General features: G+C 42.3%; 1 protein-coding gene across 1 annotated transcript in view; it reads left to right on the forward strand.

Annotated features, from left to right (window-relative positions):
- Nucleotides 1-3,388: 3,388 nt before the first annotated feature.
- Tut4 (terminal uridylyl transferase 4) overlaps nt 3,389-13,866 on the forward strand; it is a 132,100-nt gene continuing 121,622 nt past the window's right edge. The window contains exon 1 of the mRNA XM_029561265.1: nt 3,389-3,590. The gene's annotated coding sequence lies outside the window, so the exon portion shown is untranslated. The remainder of the gene's footprint in view (nt 3,591-13,866) is intronic.

Consider the following 13,866-nt stretch of genomic DNA (forward strand, 5'->3'; position numbering starts at 1 on the left):
TCATCTAGGAAGGGAATAGAACATGAAAATTGATCCATTCTGCAATTATATATCTTTTTAATTAGGATGAAATAATATTTTTTGCCACAAGTAATTTTCACCTATTAGGATGAAATGGAGTTCCTGGAACCCCCAGATTGGAAGACTAAATATAAAAACTTAATTACAACTGTAAGATTATGCTTGGAAGTATCTGATATAGGATCTCAGAGTATTTTTACAGAGCAGTCAGATATTTATAATTTTCTCAGTAATCTATAGTTCAATAGAAAGACAACAGACCTGGTATTCTAGTTCTGTGACTTATTTGTTAATTTTGGTATTAATTAAATCCCAAATTTCCTCATTCTTCCTGTCAGAATACTTATATTACTTAGTTGTGAGGATAAACAAGAATGTAGTTGCCAAAATGTTCAACTCAACAAATTTATAGGTACTGTAATGCAAATATAAGTATTTGTGTGTTCAAGATTATAATTTATTGGAGTCAGATTGGTAAAACTGGGTTTTAGAGATTGGCAGGATTACATTGGGGGAAGGGAGGAAAAGAGCCGAGGAGAGGAGAAAGGGGAGAGGGAGAGGGAAGGAGGGGAGAGGGAGGAGGAGGGAGAGATAGATGATAGATGGATAGAGCTAGAGTGGTAGATAGATCAGGTTGTAGTAAAGGACACAAGAGTAATGGGGCACATGCCTGTAATACTAACACTTGGGAAGTGGAGGCTAGGAAGATCAGGAGTTCAAGGTCATCCTCAGCTTCAAAGCTAGCTTGAGGCCAGCTTGGGTAAAAAGAGACCCTGTCTCAAACAAGAGTTGAGCTGGGTCTTGAGAACCAGGGAAGGCAGTAGGAGAGTGTTATCTGGAAGGCACAAGGCAAGGCTTTGGGACTCTTCCATCTGGCGGCAGCTTTCTTTTACAGACTCAATATCTTCACACTCTAGACTAAATGCTGTTCTCTCAATCATAAACATGTGTTTGGCACATAACAGGTAATCCTTGAAGGTCGAGTGTCACCTCTTTCATTGCAACATCACGCATGTGGAATTTATCACATTCTCCTCTGTATTTGCCTAACCTCTTTGTTCATCTGATCTGTTGACTATAGCTTAATAAAACTACCTTCCTTGCTCAATAGGGAACTTTCTGATAGCAGTCTGTGGTTTGTCTTTGTATCCCTAGGCACTGAACTGTGTTTTGCTTATAGTAAATAATCAGAAAATGTTTTTTCAAATGAACTTGGCGCAAGGACATTGATAATAGTAATTATAGTAAAGAGATGTTGGTAATCATTTTAAGTCTGTTTATAAGCTTTAAGTTTTAAGCACTGAGGATCAAACTCAGGGACTTGTGCATGCTAACCAAGTGCTCTTATATTGAGCTGCTATATGCCCCAAACCCTTTTAAAAATTATTTCAAAATTGTATGTGCGTGTGTGTACATCATTAGCACAGGTACCTGTGGAAGACAATGGCATTAGACACCCCGCCCCCCAGGAACTGGAGTTACAGGCAGTTGTGTGCTGCATATCTTTGCTGGGAATTGAACTCTGGAAGAGCAACAAATACTCTTAACTGCTAAGCCATCTCTCTACCCCAACTCCCTCCCCCCTCCTTTTTTTTTTTTCTTCCAAAGAGATTTTGCTATGCTAGCTTTTATCTGGTGAGCCTCCTGCCTCAGCTTCCTGCATGCTGAGATTATAGGCAGATACCTAGAACTAGGTTCTCACTTTTGTTTCCTTATATTATCTCTCAGAAGAATGGATGCAGTTAAGAAAGTTACAGAGGAGAAAACCGCTGAACCATATTTGTTGTAAGTCATCCCAAACCATGGGAAACTGCCCAAACCACAAAAGGGCACGGCACTGACTTGACTTGAAATCCAGTACTATAATACACTGCACCTGAGGCTTGGCGCAATCACACAGAGGGGGAAAATGCACTCTTGGCTCCTATTTTCTCTCTGTAAATGGAAGCAATAGCATTTATTATCACGATATCATCATTATGATTAAATGGTTAAACATATGAAGCCCCTACCTCAACGTCTAGTCGTGCGTGGGCAATGCGCGGTCCCTTCTCGCTAAGCTTATCATTGGGATTCAGATGGGCAAATTTAAGTATTTAGATCTGGGGTGTAGTGGGAAGTAAACTACCCAGAAAGACTTGTCCCTCTTAGCAGTTCGTCTCTGAGTCATTAGAAAAATTCTCATTACCTTATGAATATTTAAGATTTAGCTTCTTCCCTTTATAACCCTCCATCTCCATGGGCATCATGGTTGTTTTTTTTTTTTTCCTCCTGCCTAGCATATATCCAACTCAAGCATTGCAGATGTGTGATTTGTGCAGGTCTGAGTGATGCCAGAGTTTGGTCAAATAATCATCTCAGAGGCTTGGAATTATTAAAATAAACTATTACAGAAGAGTTGACGGGTTTTGAATGTAAATTTAAATAGGACCCTAACACTTTAAATGGAAGAGGGAGGTCATTCATGGTAGTTGATTCTGCGCCCACCTGAAGTAAAAGAAATGATTTTTAAAAAATGTTCAAGACTTCTTGATTGAGTTCATTAATTCCTGAGTTGCCTGCCTTTTCCAAACAAGCCCCCCCCCCCAAAAAAAAAGAAAAAAGAAAAAGGAAAAAAAAGGGCATGCTGTGTTGGGCTGGTGGCAACGGAGATGGGTGGGAGTCGCCCGACCCAGGACTTCTTTAGGATAGCTCCCGGAGAGTGCTTAAAAGCCCGCAAGCATTGCAGAACGTTCCAGAAAGCCGGCAGGGTCAGGCCTGAGCCTGCACACCCAAAGCCCGGCTCCCTCACCCAGGGAGCGCCAGGGAGCACAGCCTCTTTCCCGCCTGGGGGGCCTCAGCGGAGCCGTCCACAGCCCGCGCGGGACGTGAGCAGCGCGGCCGCGCACGCGACCCCGACCTGGCTCGCGTCCCAGCGCAGCTCCCCGGCCGAGTGCGGGATCTCCCGCCCCGGTCCCCGCAGGCCTAACCCCGCCCGCCAGCCCTCCGCGGGGTCGGGCGTCCGAGCTAGCACCCGCCCGGGGTGTGAGAGGCCTTCCTCCCGCCCCGACCCCCTCCCTTTGTTTCCGGGCGGCCACTGCGAGCCCCGGAGCGTGGCCCCCCTCCTCCCGCACTCCCCCTCCCCCGCCACGGTTTGACGAGTGCCCGGGAGACCCCAGAAACAAAGGCGAGGGCTCGCTCCCCCGGTCCTCGGAGGCCGGGCTCTGAGGCCGGCGAGCCCGTCTCCCCCCTCCCGGCCGGACTCCAAAGCGGGCTCCGTCCCCGCTCCCCTCCCCCTCCTCCCGTCGCCTCTTTCCTCGGCCCCCTCCCCTCAGCCGTCCTCCTCTTTCTCTCGCTCCCTCCTCCTCCCCCTTCCCGTCCCTTCCCCCCCACAATGCAGTTCGCGGCACGGCGGACATGGCGGTGGAACCCTGAGCTCGTCGTGTCCTGGCCTCCGGCGGCGGCGGCAACAGCCACGGCGGCGGCGGCGGCGGCGGTGGGGGCGGCAGCGGCTGCGGGAGGCGGAGGGGGAGCTGGAGCCTCTGCGATGAGGAGGCGCCGCGCGCGCCTGTAGGTAGCGGGCCTCGCAGGTACGGAGCTGTGGGCCGCCGAGCCGCGCGGGCTGTGGAGGGGGTGTGCTCGGCCGGGCCAGCCGGCCTTCGAGCTGCGCCTCGCAGGTGTCCGCCGCCCCCGGGGCCGGTAGCGGGCCTGTGCTGTAGCGGGCTTCGAGGGTCCGGGGGGAAGGCCGAGGAAGACAGAGGTGGGCTGGGCGGCCGCAGGCCGGAGGAGGGCTCGGGGTCGGGGGCCGAGAGTCCCGGAGCCCTACCTGCGGGGAACGGGCGGGGAGGGCCCGAGTGAGCGGGATGGATGGGCATTCTTCCGCTGGGGTCTGTCATGTGTGCTTCTGCCTTCCCTCTGCATGTGTACGTATCACATGGAGAAAACAAAAACAGACTCCGGGCTCGCCCTCGTCGGGAAGGCAGAGGTAGGGCTGTGGGTTTCGTTTCTGGCTCGCCCGCCTTCTCTGGCCCCCCGCCCCCCAGTCGAACGGTGGTACTGCGCGCTTTGACGTGGGCAACTGTGAGATTCGTATTTGTAAACAGACAGCGCTTCCCCGGTGTGTCGCACGCCTCCGCGAGTGGCCGCGGAGCCTTTTGATACCGGGATTACAAAAGAATGGGATGTTTAGACCTCAGACAAGCAGCGGGATTTCTAGTCAGTACCTGAATGGGATTAATTACTGTTATTTTAAACGTTGGTTAAACATGTTGTAGAAGAATATCAGGTTTTAAGTCGGCTGAACCTTGTACATTGTGCGAAATCTTTATTTTCAGTATATCGCGTTTCTTCATTTTGATACGAAAGTAATTCTTTAGGCGTTTGACGTTCTGCTCCCTTTTGTAACCTTAGTGTCCAGAAATGCAGTTTGAATTGTGTATTTTTGGCATGCATTTAGTAATTAGGTCGAGTAGAGAAATAACCTTTTTTTCTAAAGATATCCCCCCCCATTCCGGTAGCGGAAATGCTTGAAAACACTTGGTGAAACCGAACATATCCCATTTTTTGTTAAAGTAGTAAGAACTATCGGCTAATAAAATTGGATAATCCCAAGTGGATCTGATCGTTTACAGAAAATGCCATACCCACGTGTGGAATTGTGGGAAGGTTAAAAAAATGTTGACTGTGTATGCGTTAAGTTTTTCTTTACTCAGAACCTTTGTGTATCTCTTTGGAAATTTGCTGCACTTTGCATCCTACTGTTGACTAGTCACAACTTGTAAACTTTTGAAATACTGTTTTATTTAAAAAGCCGTGCCTAAGACAATGAACTCACTAGTGTATAGTGTGCTGTGATGCTTTTGTAAACAAATTAGTGACTTAAAAATCATATTAATTGGGGGAAGATAAGATTTTTAAGCTGTTTCATGCTTTAAAAATAGTTATAAACAAAAGTAAGTTACCTATAACTCTTAGATAAATCTTCTTTCTCTTTGCATATTTTCATTTGAGTAATGTGGGAAATGGGAAAGAAAAGGTGAACTTCCTTAAAAGAATTCAAAACTGGAAGTGAAAGTGAATGACAGTTAGTGTTTAAAATCTAGTAAACACCTGACTACACAGAAAGCACACTTAAAGTCGTCATTGGCTTTGGCCAAGTTAGTAATACACATAACAAGACATTATCATGCACATAAACTTAGTTTAGATTTGTAAACCCTAACCCCGAAAATTATATTTGTTTTTTGTTAATTTAGTTAGAATAGTACTATGTCTACCTTTTAATTTAGACTTTAAGAATTTCTGACCATTATGAATAGTCCTATTTAATAAGGAAATACTTGAAGAGGATTTTATTTGCTCAGCACGCTTATTTTAGTAAAAGTAATTAGAACTTTTTTGACCTCAAAGTTAACCTTGACATACATAGTATTGTTAATTATGTTGTGTTCTTTATGGAGTCAAATTAGCATCTGTGGATGGAAAACTGTTTGACTGTGGGAAGATTTTGTTTTCAGAGAAACAAGGAATACTCAAAACTTAACCTGTAAATGCTGATGCTAGTAAATTTTGTTTGTCCTTTAAAATAAAGCGACTCTTTTGGGGGCTGGAAAGATGGCTCAGTGGTTAAGAGCACTGGCTGCTCTTGCAGAGACCCAGGTTTGGTTCCCAGCACCCACACCACATGGTTGTGGTGGCTAACAGCCATCTGTAACTTCAGTTCCAGGGGAATTTGATACCTTCCCCTGACCTCTCTGGACATTTTATGACACTGGTGCACTTTACATACATTCAGACAATGCACCCATACTCATAAAAATAAAAATAAATAAAATATATATTTAAAATACTGATCATTTTGGCCAGGTGTGGTGGTACATGCCTTTAATTCCAGCATTCTATGAGTTCAAGGCCAGCCTGGTCTACAGAGTGAGTTCCAGGGTAGCCAGGGCTACCTAGTAAGTCCTGTCTCAAAAAGGGACCATTTTGATGTAACATAGAATTTGGTGAGATGCGTTCCTTGACATCTGCAGGGATTCCTTTGCTTCACAATTGCTGGAATTAAAGGCATGCACCACCACATATGGCTCCTTTCTAAATTGTAAATGTTTTAATTCATAAAATAATGTTGAGAAATTGAATTTTTGTTGGGGCTGGAGAGAGGGCTAAGGGGTTAAGAACATTGACTGCTCTTGCAGAAGACCTGGGTTCAAATCCTAGCAGTCACATGGCAGCTAACAACTATGTAACTTCCAGGGACTCTCACACCCTCTTCTGTAGTGCTTGGGCATTGCATGACATGGGTGCATTTACATACATGCCGGTAATACATGCATACACATAAAATAAAAATAATAAAATATTTAAAATTAAATTATTGTCATCTGTAGACAGAAGTATGTTCTAAAAAGCAACCCCGAAAATAGAGGTCAGCGTGTATTATCTCAGTGGTAGAGTACTTGCCTATCATGTGTGAGGCCCTGAGTTTAATCTCAAAAAAAAGGGGGGGGGTAAAACAATTCTAGGAAGACCTAAAGTAGCAAGGGAGACACTGTAGTTCAAAGCAGGCTATATGGATTTAAAAAAAAATTAATCTTGGGGTTGGAGAGATGGCTCAGCGGTTAAGAACACTGGCTGTTCTTGCAGAAGACCTGGGGGTTCAAATCCCAGCACCCACTTGGCAGCTAACAACTGTCCGTAACTCCAGTTCCAGGATCCGACGACCTCTTCTGTCCTCTGTGGGCATTGCATGACATGGGTGCACTCACCTGCATGCAGGCAATACACTCATACACATAAAATAAAAATAATAAAATATTCAAAAAAATCTTAGAGACTTAGGATTGTTTATATAATCCTAAGTGTTTAGGCCCTAGAATCCTAGATATTTCACATAATTCAGGGAAGTTGAAAACCAGCATAATGTCCCCAGTCTGCCAAAGAAAAGGTGCCTAAATGCAAATATTAGCAATATTTGAGAGCCTTATATAATGATAGTTCAACATTATTTTCATACCAAATTTTCTCATTGTATGTCTAGTCTGTGTACTGAAGAAGGAAAGCAACAGGCACTTGGATTTATTAGAGTAGCTGTTTTTTCCAGACACTGTACTAGACTTGTTCATACAGTTTTTCATTTGTTTCACCTACCCTATGAAAACTGTTTATAATGAGGAATCTGTGACTCACAGAGGTTAAGTTGCTGAAGGGCATGGATAACAAAGATTTCAAAGCAGATCTCTATTCCTAACATATATGCCACTTATCAGATCTAGTGAATATTTTCTTACTTTTGTAGAAGGGGAACCTGCCTAAGGTTGATTATTTATTTATCCATTCAGCCATTTACTTCAACAAACATTTCTATTTGTACTTTATACTAGACATCTTTTGAACTTAAAAAAATTTGTAATTGAGAGCCCTATGTGAGGTAATGTTTGATCTGTGATTAGAAATACTTACTGGAGAGACGGCTTAGTAGTAAAGAGCACTGACTGCTCTTGCGGAGGACGCTAATTCAGTTTCTGGCGCCCATGGAAGCCACTATCATGACTGTAGCTCCAGCTCCAGGGGGATTTGATGCCCTCTTCTGGCCTCCATGGGTATTGCACACACATGATGTTCTTATGTCTATGCAGTCAAAACACTCGTACTAAAAATAAAAATAAAATAGTTAAGAAGAAATACTTTCTGAGACTGGGTGTGATGGCCTACTCCTTTAATTCCAGCACACCAGAGGCAGAGGCAAGTGGATCTCTTGAGCTCAAGGCCAGTCTAGTCTACATAGTGAGTTCCAGGACAGTTAGGGCTACATAGTGAGACCCAGTTTCCAAAACAAGAAAAAAGGGCCAGGCGCGGTAGCACAAGCCTTTAATCCCAGCACTTGGGAGGCAGAGGCAGGCGGATCTTTGTGAGTTTGAGACCAGCCTGGTCTACATAGTGAGTTCCAGGACAGCTGGGGCTACAGGAAGACCCTGTCTCAAAAAAAAAAAAAAAAGAAAGGAAAATGATTTCTGATTTCTAATCCAGTATTTGTTTTTCCCCCTACTTGGCTTCCTTACTAATAGTCTATGACCTCTATGAAAGTTTTTGTTTTTAATTTTTTTTTTCATATTATTTTTGTTTTATGTGTATGTGTGTATTGCCTGCATGTAGGTAAGTGCACCCGTGTTGTGCGATGCCCGTGGAGGACAGAAGAGGCCGTCAGATCTCCTGGAACTGGAGTTATGGACAGTTGTTAGCTGCCATGTGGGTGCTGGGATTCAAACCCGGGTCTTCTGCAAGAACAGCTAGTGTTCTTAACCGCTGAGTCATCTCTCCAGCCCCGAAAGTTTTTTCGTTCTTTTGACTTGGATAAGTTGATAATTTTCTAATTTAGCACTAGAAAGTAATAGGTTAGGACAGTGGGATGTGTGAGGTAGTTGGAAAGGGGAAAAACATTCATATAAGTTTAATGTTTGCCAATAAAAAATAGCAAAGACATAATCTACACAGAATAGCTTGTACATTCAAAAAAACTTAGGGGGGTCTGGTAAGATGGCTCAGTAAGTAAAGAAACTTGCTGTCTTAGTTTGTTCTTCATTGCTGTGACAAAATACTCTGACCAATACCAACTTGGGGAGGAAAGGGTTTATTTGTCTTACATCTCCCAGGTCGCATGCAGTTCATCAGGGAGCCCAAGGTAGGAACTCAGGGCAGGAACCTGGAGGCAGGAGCTGGAGCACAGGCCATGGAGGAATGCTGCTTACTGGCTTGCTCCCCTGGCCCCTGCTCAGCCTGCTTTCTTATGCAACACAGGCCCACCTGCCCATGGGTGGCACCACCCACAGTGAGCTGGGCCCTCCCACATCACTCATCAAGAAGATGTCCTTCAGACATGGCCACAGGCCAGTCCAATAGAGGCAATTTCCCGATTGAGGCTCCCTCAACCCAGGTGTGTCAAGTTGACACTAAAGCTATCCAGCACACTTGCCACTGTGCCCATGCCTTACAGTACCCAGTGCAGTCCCTGGGACCCACATGGTAGGAGAGAAGTGACTCCTGAAAGTTGTCCTCTGAGCTCTACTGGCATGCCATGGCATGTGTGCATGTATGGGAGCATGTGTGTGTGTGCGCACACTCACACACACACACACACACAAATAAGTGAATGTAATTTAGTAAAAATTAGGGAGGGCCTGGTGGGACATACCTTTTAATTCTAGCAGATGGATCTCTGAGGCCAGCCTGGTCTTGATAGTGAGTTCCAGGCTAGCCAGAGCTACACAGTGAGACCCTGACTCAAAAAAAAAAAAAGAGGAGTTAGTGTGACATATGTGTAAAGCCTGTGTTTAATTTCTTGCACTGCAAGGGGGGACAATGGTATTTTTATTAATTATGCAAGTCTAATAGTTTTAAAATTGATAGTTGATGTTTATAGGATTATATATGTGTCTATCTTAATAGTTGATGTTTATAGGATTATATATATGTCTGTTGTAAGGTCTGAGAAAATTAACTTGGTCTCTGCAACAATATTTTTATATTATCATTTACAGATGAGAAATGGAGGTATGGAAGAGTTAAGTACAGAAATCTCACATCTAGTTTGCAGCAAAGCCAGTATTTGATCTGAGTCTATCCTGGAGCCAGCGTACCTGACCAATATACTATGTTAGAGTGTCAAATGTTATTTGGATGTTGATTCTGTATTGTCACATAGTTTATCAAAAATATTTTGCAAGTATAGAAAGTATGACTTATATAGAATTAACTAAACCTAATTGCATTTTATCTTGTTAGGTATTATAATTTAAATGTTTGAATTTCAGTTATTCAAATCAGTCCATCATTGAGTATTCATTGTGTCATGGCTAGATTTAAAGTAGCTCAATGGTATCCATACTATACACATTTTTTTTTTAAAGGGAGGGGCTGGAGAGATGGCTCAGCAGTTAAGAGCACTTGCTGTTCTTCCAGAGGACTGGGGTTTGATTCCCAGCACCCATATGGTAGCTAACAACTGTCTGTAATTCCAGTTCCAGGGGATCTGACACCCTCTTTTGTCTTATGCAAGTATTGCATGCATGTGGTATACTTACATACATGTAGGCAAAACAATCATACACATAAAATAAAAAAAAAATAATAAAATATTTAAAACCTGGGCTAGAAAGCTGGTTTAACTGTTAGAGGCTCAGACTTGCAACCTAAACATCAAAATATATCTATGCATCTGTGGTGTTGGTATGTGCACATGAGTGAGGGTGCCCAAGGAGGTCAGAAGTGGGTGTCAGATCTGGAGTTGGAGTTACAGGCAGTTGTGAGCTGCCCGACCGAACCCTAATCCTCTGCAAGAATAGCAAGCACTCTTAACCACTGAGCTATCACTTCAGCTAAATATATTTATATATAAATACATAAAACTCACAATTTAAAGAGTTTTAAAACTACATTTATTTTTTTGTGCGTGCATGCGTGTGTGTATGTGTTTGTTTGTAGGTCAGAGGACAAGTTTAGAGAGTCACTTTTCTCCTTCTACTGTGTGGGTCCCAAGGATTAGACTCAAGTTGTCTGGCATGGTGGCAAGCACCTTTACCTGCTGTACCATCTCACCACCCTATGGACACATCTTGTGAAGGGTGTTGGAGTCAAACTGTTGTCATACTGTCATACTGTTGATACTATAGTATTTTCCATGTCTTTTCTCATCTGTGGTGTATTGTGGTATCTACATATGTGAAATATTATGCTTTGATGGCTAATGGAATGTGCCCCTTTTCTTGATATGTTATTTATAGTATCATAAAATTCACCTTTTAAAAAATGTGCAATTCATTGTTATATACAATTTTAGTATAATCATAAGGTTGTGTAATCATTACTAGTATTTAATTCTTTTTTTAAAAAATACTTTTATGTTTATGAGTGTATTGCTTGCATGTATATAGTTCCACCCACTGCCTGTGGAGGTCGTCAGAAGAGGGTGTCAGATTTCCCTGAAACTGGAGTTATGGACAGTTATGGAGTTAGCTGCCATGTAAGTTCTGGGAATCGAACCCAGGTTCTCTACAAGAGCAGCCAGTGCTATTAACTACTGAGCCATCTCTCTAGCCCCCACTAGTATTTAATTCTATAATATTTTTATTATCTCCAAAAGAAATCCTATACCCATTAACATTTGCTCCTCATTTCTGTCTCTTAAACCTACTTGAAGTTTCTATCTCTGGAGATTTACCTATGCTGGCCATTGCATATAAATTCAGTCATATAGTGTGTGGCTTTCTGTGCCTGTTGTATTTCACTAAGCTTAATGTTTTCAAGGTTTAGTTATAATGTATTGTGTATAGGCCATTTTATCCTTTTTAAGATGTATTCATTTACTTTTTTGAATATAGGAGCATTTTGCTTACATGTGTAGAAATACACCACATGCATGCAAAGCCTGCAGAAGCCAGAAGAGTGTGTCAGATGCCCTGGAACTGGAGTTATGGGTAGTTATTACTATGTAGGTGTTGGGAGCTGAATCTGGGTCCTCTCTAAAAGCACCCAGTACTCTTAACTGCTTGAGCCATTTCTCCAACCTAGTACTTCACCTATTCTTAGTGGGAAATAGTATTGCATTCTCTGGAGGTACCAAATTGTATTTATTCATCATTTGATGAATGTTTGAGTTGTTTCCACTTTGAGCTATTAGGAACAAAGCTGCTGTCAACATTGTTTAAAAGGTTTATTTTATAGGATGAGCATGGTGTTACACGCCTTTAATCCCAGCACTTGGGAGGCAGAGGCAGGTGGATCTCTGTGAGCTCAAGGCCAACCTGGTCTACATAGTGAGTTCCAGGCCAGCTGGGGCTGCAGGGAGACCCTGTCTCAAAAAGACAAAAAAAAAAAATTATTTTATAGCTGTGGGTTTGGTTTTCTTGCCTATACATTTAACAGTGAAATTTCTGAATGTTTTGACATGTTTGTTTAGTGAGGAACTGCCTGTTTTCCAAACTTGCTAGACCATTGTTACATTGTATTAGTGAAGCAACATTTGAGTTTCTTCACATCCTTACATCATTTAATGTTGTACATCTTTCTGTTGTATATCCTTTATAGTGGGTAATGTACTTTATTGTGGCTTTGATCTTCATTTCTCTGATGATTAATGATGTTGAACATTTCTTAATTTGCTTGTTAACCAAATACATATAGTTTTTGAAAAGTATTCAGATCTTTTGTCCACTTCAAAAACTGGGTTGCCATTTTATTGAGTTTTAAGAGTTCTTTAAATCTTAGGATGTGTTTTCATGAGTTTATGTGTACCATATGCGTGCAGGAGCCTGCAGAGGCCAGAAGATGTCTTAGGATCCCCTAGAACTGGAGTTATAGGCCAGTTGTGAGCTTCTGCGTGAGTGCTGGGAACCAAACTCTGGTCCTCTGCAAGAACTGGTAAGCACTCCTAATTGTTGAGCCTTCTCTCTAGCCTCAAGGTTTTTTTTTTTTTTTTTAAATATATATAATCTAAATGGAAGACCGATATTAAATAATGTGATTTATAGTGTTTTTCAATTTTTAAAAAATTGGGGTTAAAAATACTTGAAAATTTAACCATATAGCCATTAAAATTTTTTTTAAGATTTCTTTTTATTTTATGTGTATGAGTTTTGCCTGCATATATGTGCACATGTGTACCTCATATTCTCAAGGGCCGGAAGAGGGTGTTGAAGTCATCTGGAATTGAAGTTATAGATAGTTGTGAGTCAACTTGTGGATGCTAGGAACCAAATCCTGGTTCTCTGAAAGAGCAGCAAGTGCTCTTAATTTCTATGTAAAATTTTTTTGAAATTGCAATAAAACACATAAAATTTGAGTTCTTTTTAAAATTAAGCAAAAAATGTTTTTGAGACAGGGCCTCACTAGCCCAGGCTGGTCTCAAATATGCCGAATAGCTGAAGATGACCTCAAGCTTGTGATCCTCCTACTTCCACCTTCAAAGTGCTGAGATTATAGGCATGTGTCTCTATGGGCTAAAATTTAGGTGTATAGTCCAGTGTTAGTAAGTCACCAATAATATGTTACAGCCATTATCCATCTCTAGAACTCTTTTCATCCTATAAAATAGAAACCCTGTGCTCATTAAAAACAAAAAACAGGCCAGGTGTGGTGGCGCAGGCCTTTAGTCCCAGCACTTGGGAGGCAGAGGCAGGCGGATCTTTGTGAGTTCAAGGCCAGCCTGGTCTACATAGAGAGTTCTAGGACAACTGGGGCTACATTTTACATTCTTTCTCTATGATTTTAACTATTTCATAGACAAGAACTTATTTGTGTTTTTGTAATTGGCTTATCTCATTTAGCACAATATCTTCAAAGCTTGTCCACATTGTAGTATACTGCAGAATTTTCTTTAAAAAAAAAAAAAACCAGTTATTTATTGTGTGTATATGTGTGGGCATATGTGTCATATGGAGGTCAGAGGATAATTTATGGGAATTTATTCTTTCCTTCTACATGTGGATTCTCAGGATTGAACTCAGGCCCTTAGGCTTGGTAGCAGGTGCCCTTAGCTCCTGAGTCATCTCAGTGGATCCATCTTATTTTTATTTTTAAAATTATTTATTGTGTATGTGTGTGTGCATGTGGGGTTTAGTAGTAACAGTTTTCTCCTTTTACCATGTGGGTCCTGGGGATCAAACTCAGAATTGAACTCAGATCATCACACTTGGTGACAGGTACCCCATCTTGCTGATCCTATTTTTGGACAGGATTTCCCATAGCCCCAGCCTGCCTGGAACTTACATGTGACCAGGCCAACCTCCATCTCACAGAGATCCTCCTGTCTCTGCTTCCCAGTGCTGGGATTAAAGGAGTGTACCACCATGCCTGGCATCCTATCCTTTTTTT

Source organism: Nannospalax galili, unplaced genomic scaffold (genome assembly GCF_000622305.1).
Source record: "Nannospalax galili isolate Female #2095 unplaced genomic scaffold, S.galili_v1.0 scaffold713, whole genome shotgun sequence".
NCBI lineage: Eukaryota > Metazoa > Chordata > Mammalia > Rodentia > Spalacidae > Nannospalax > Nannospalax galili.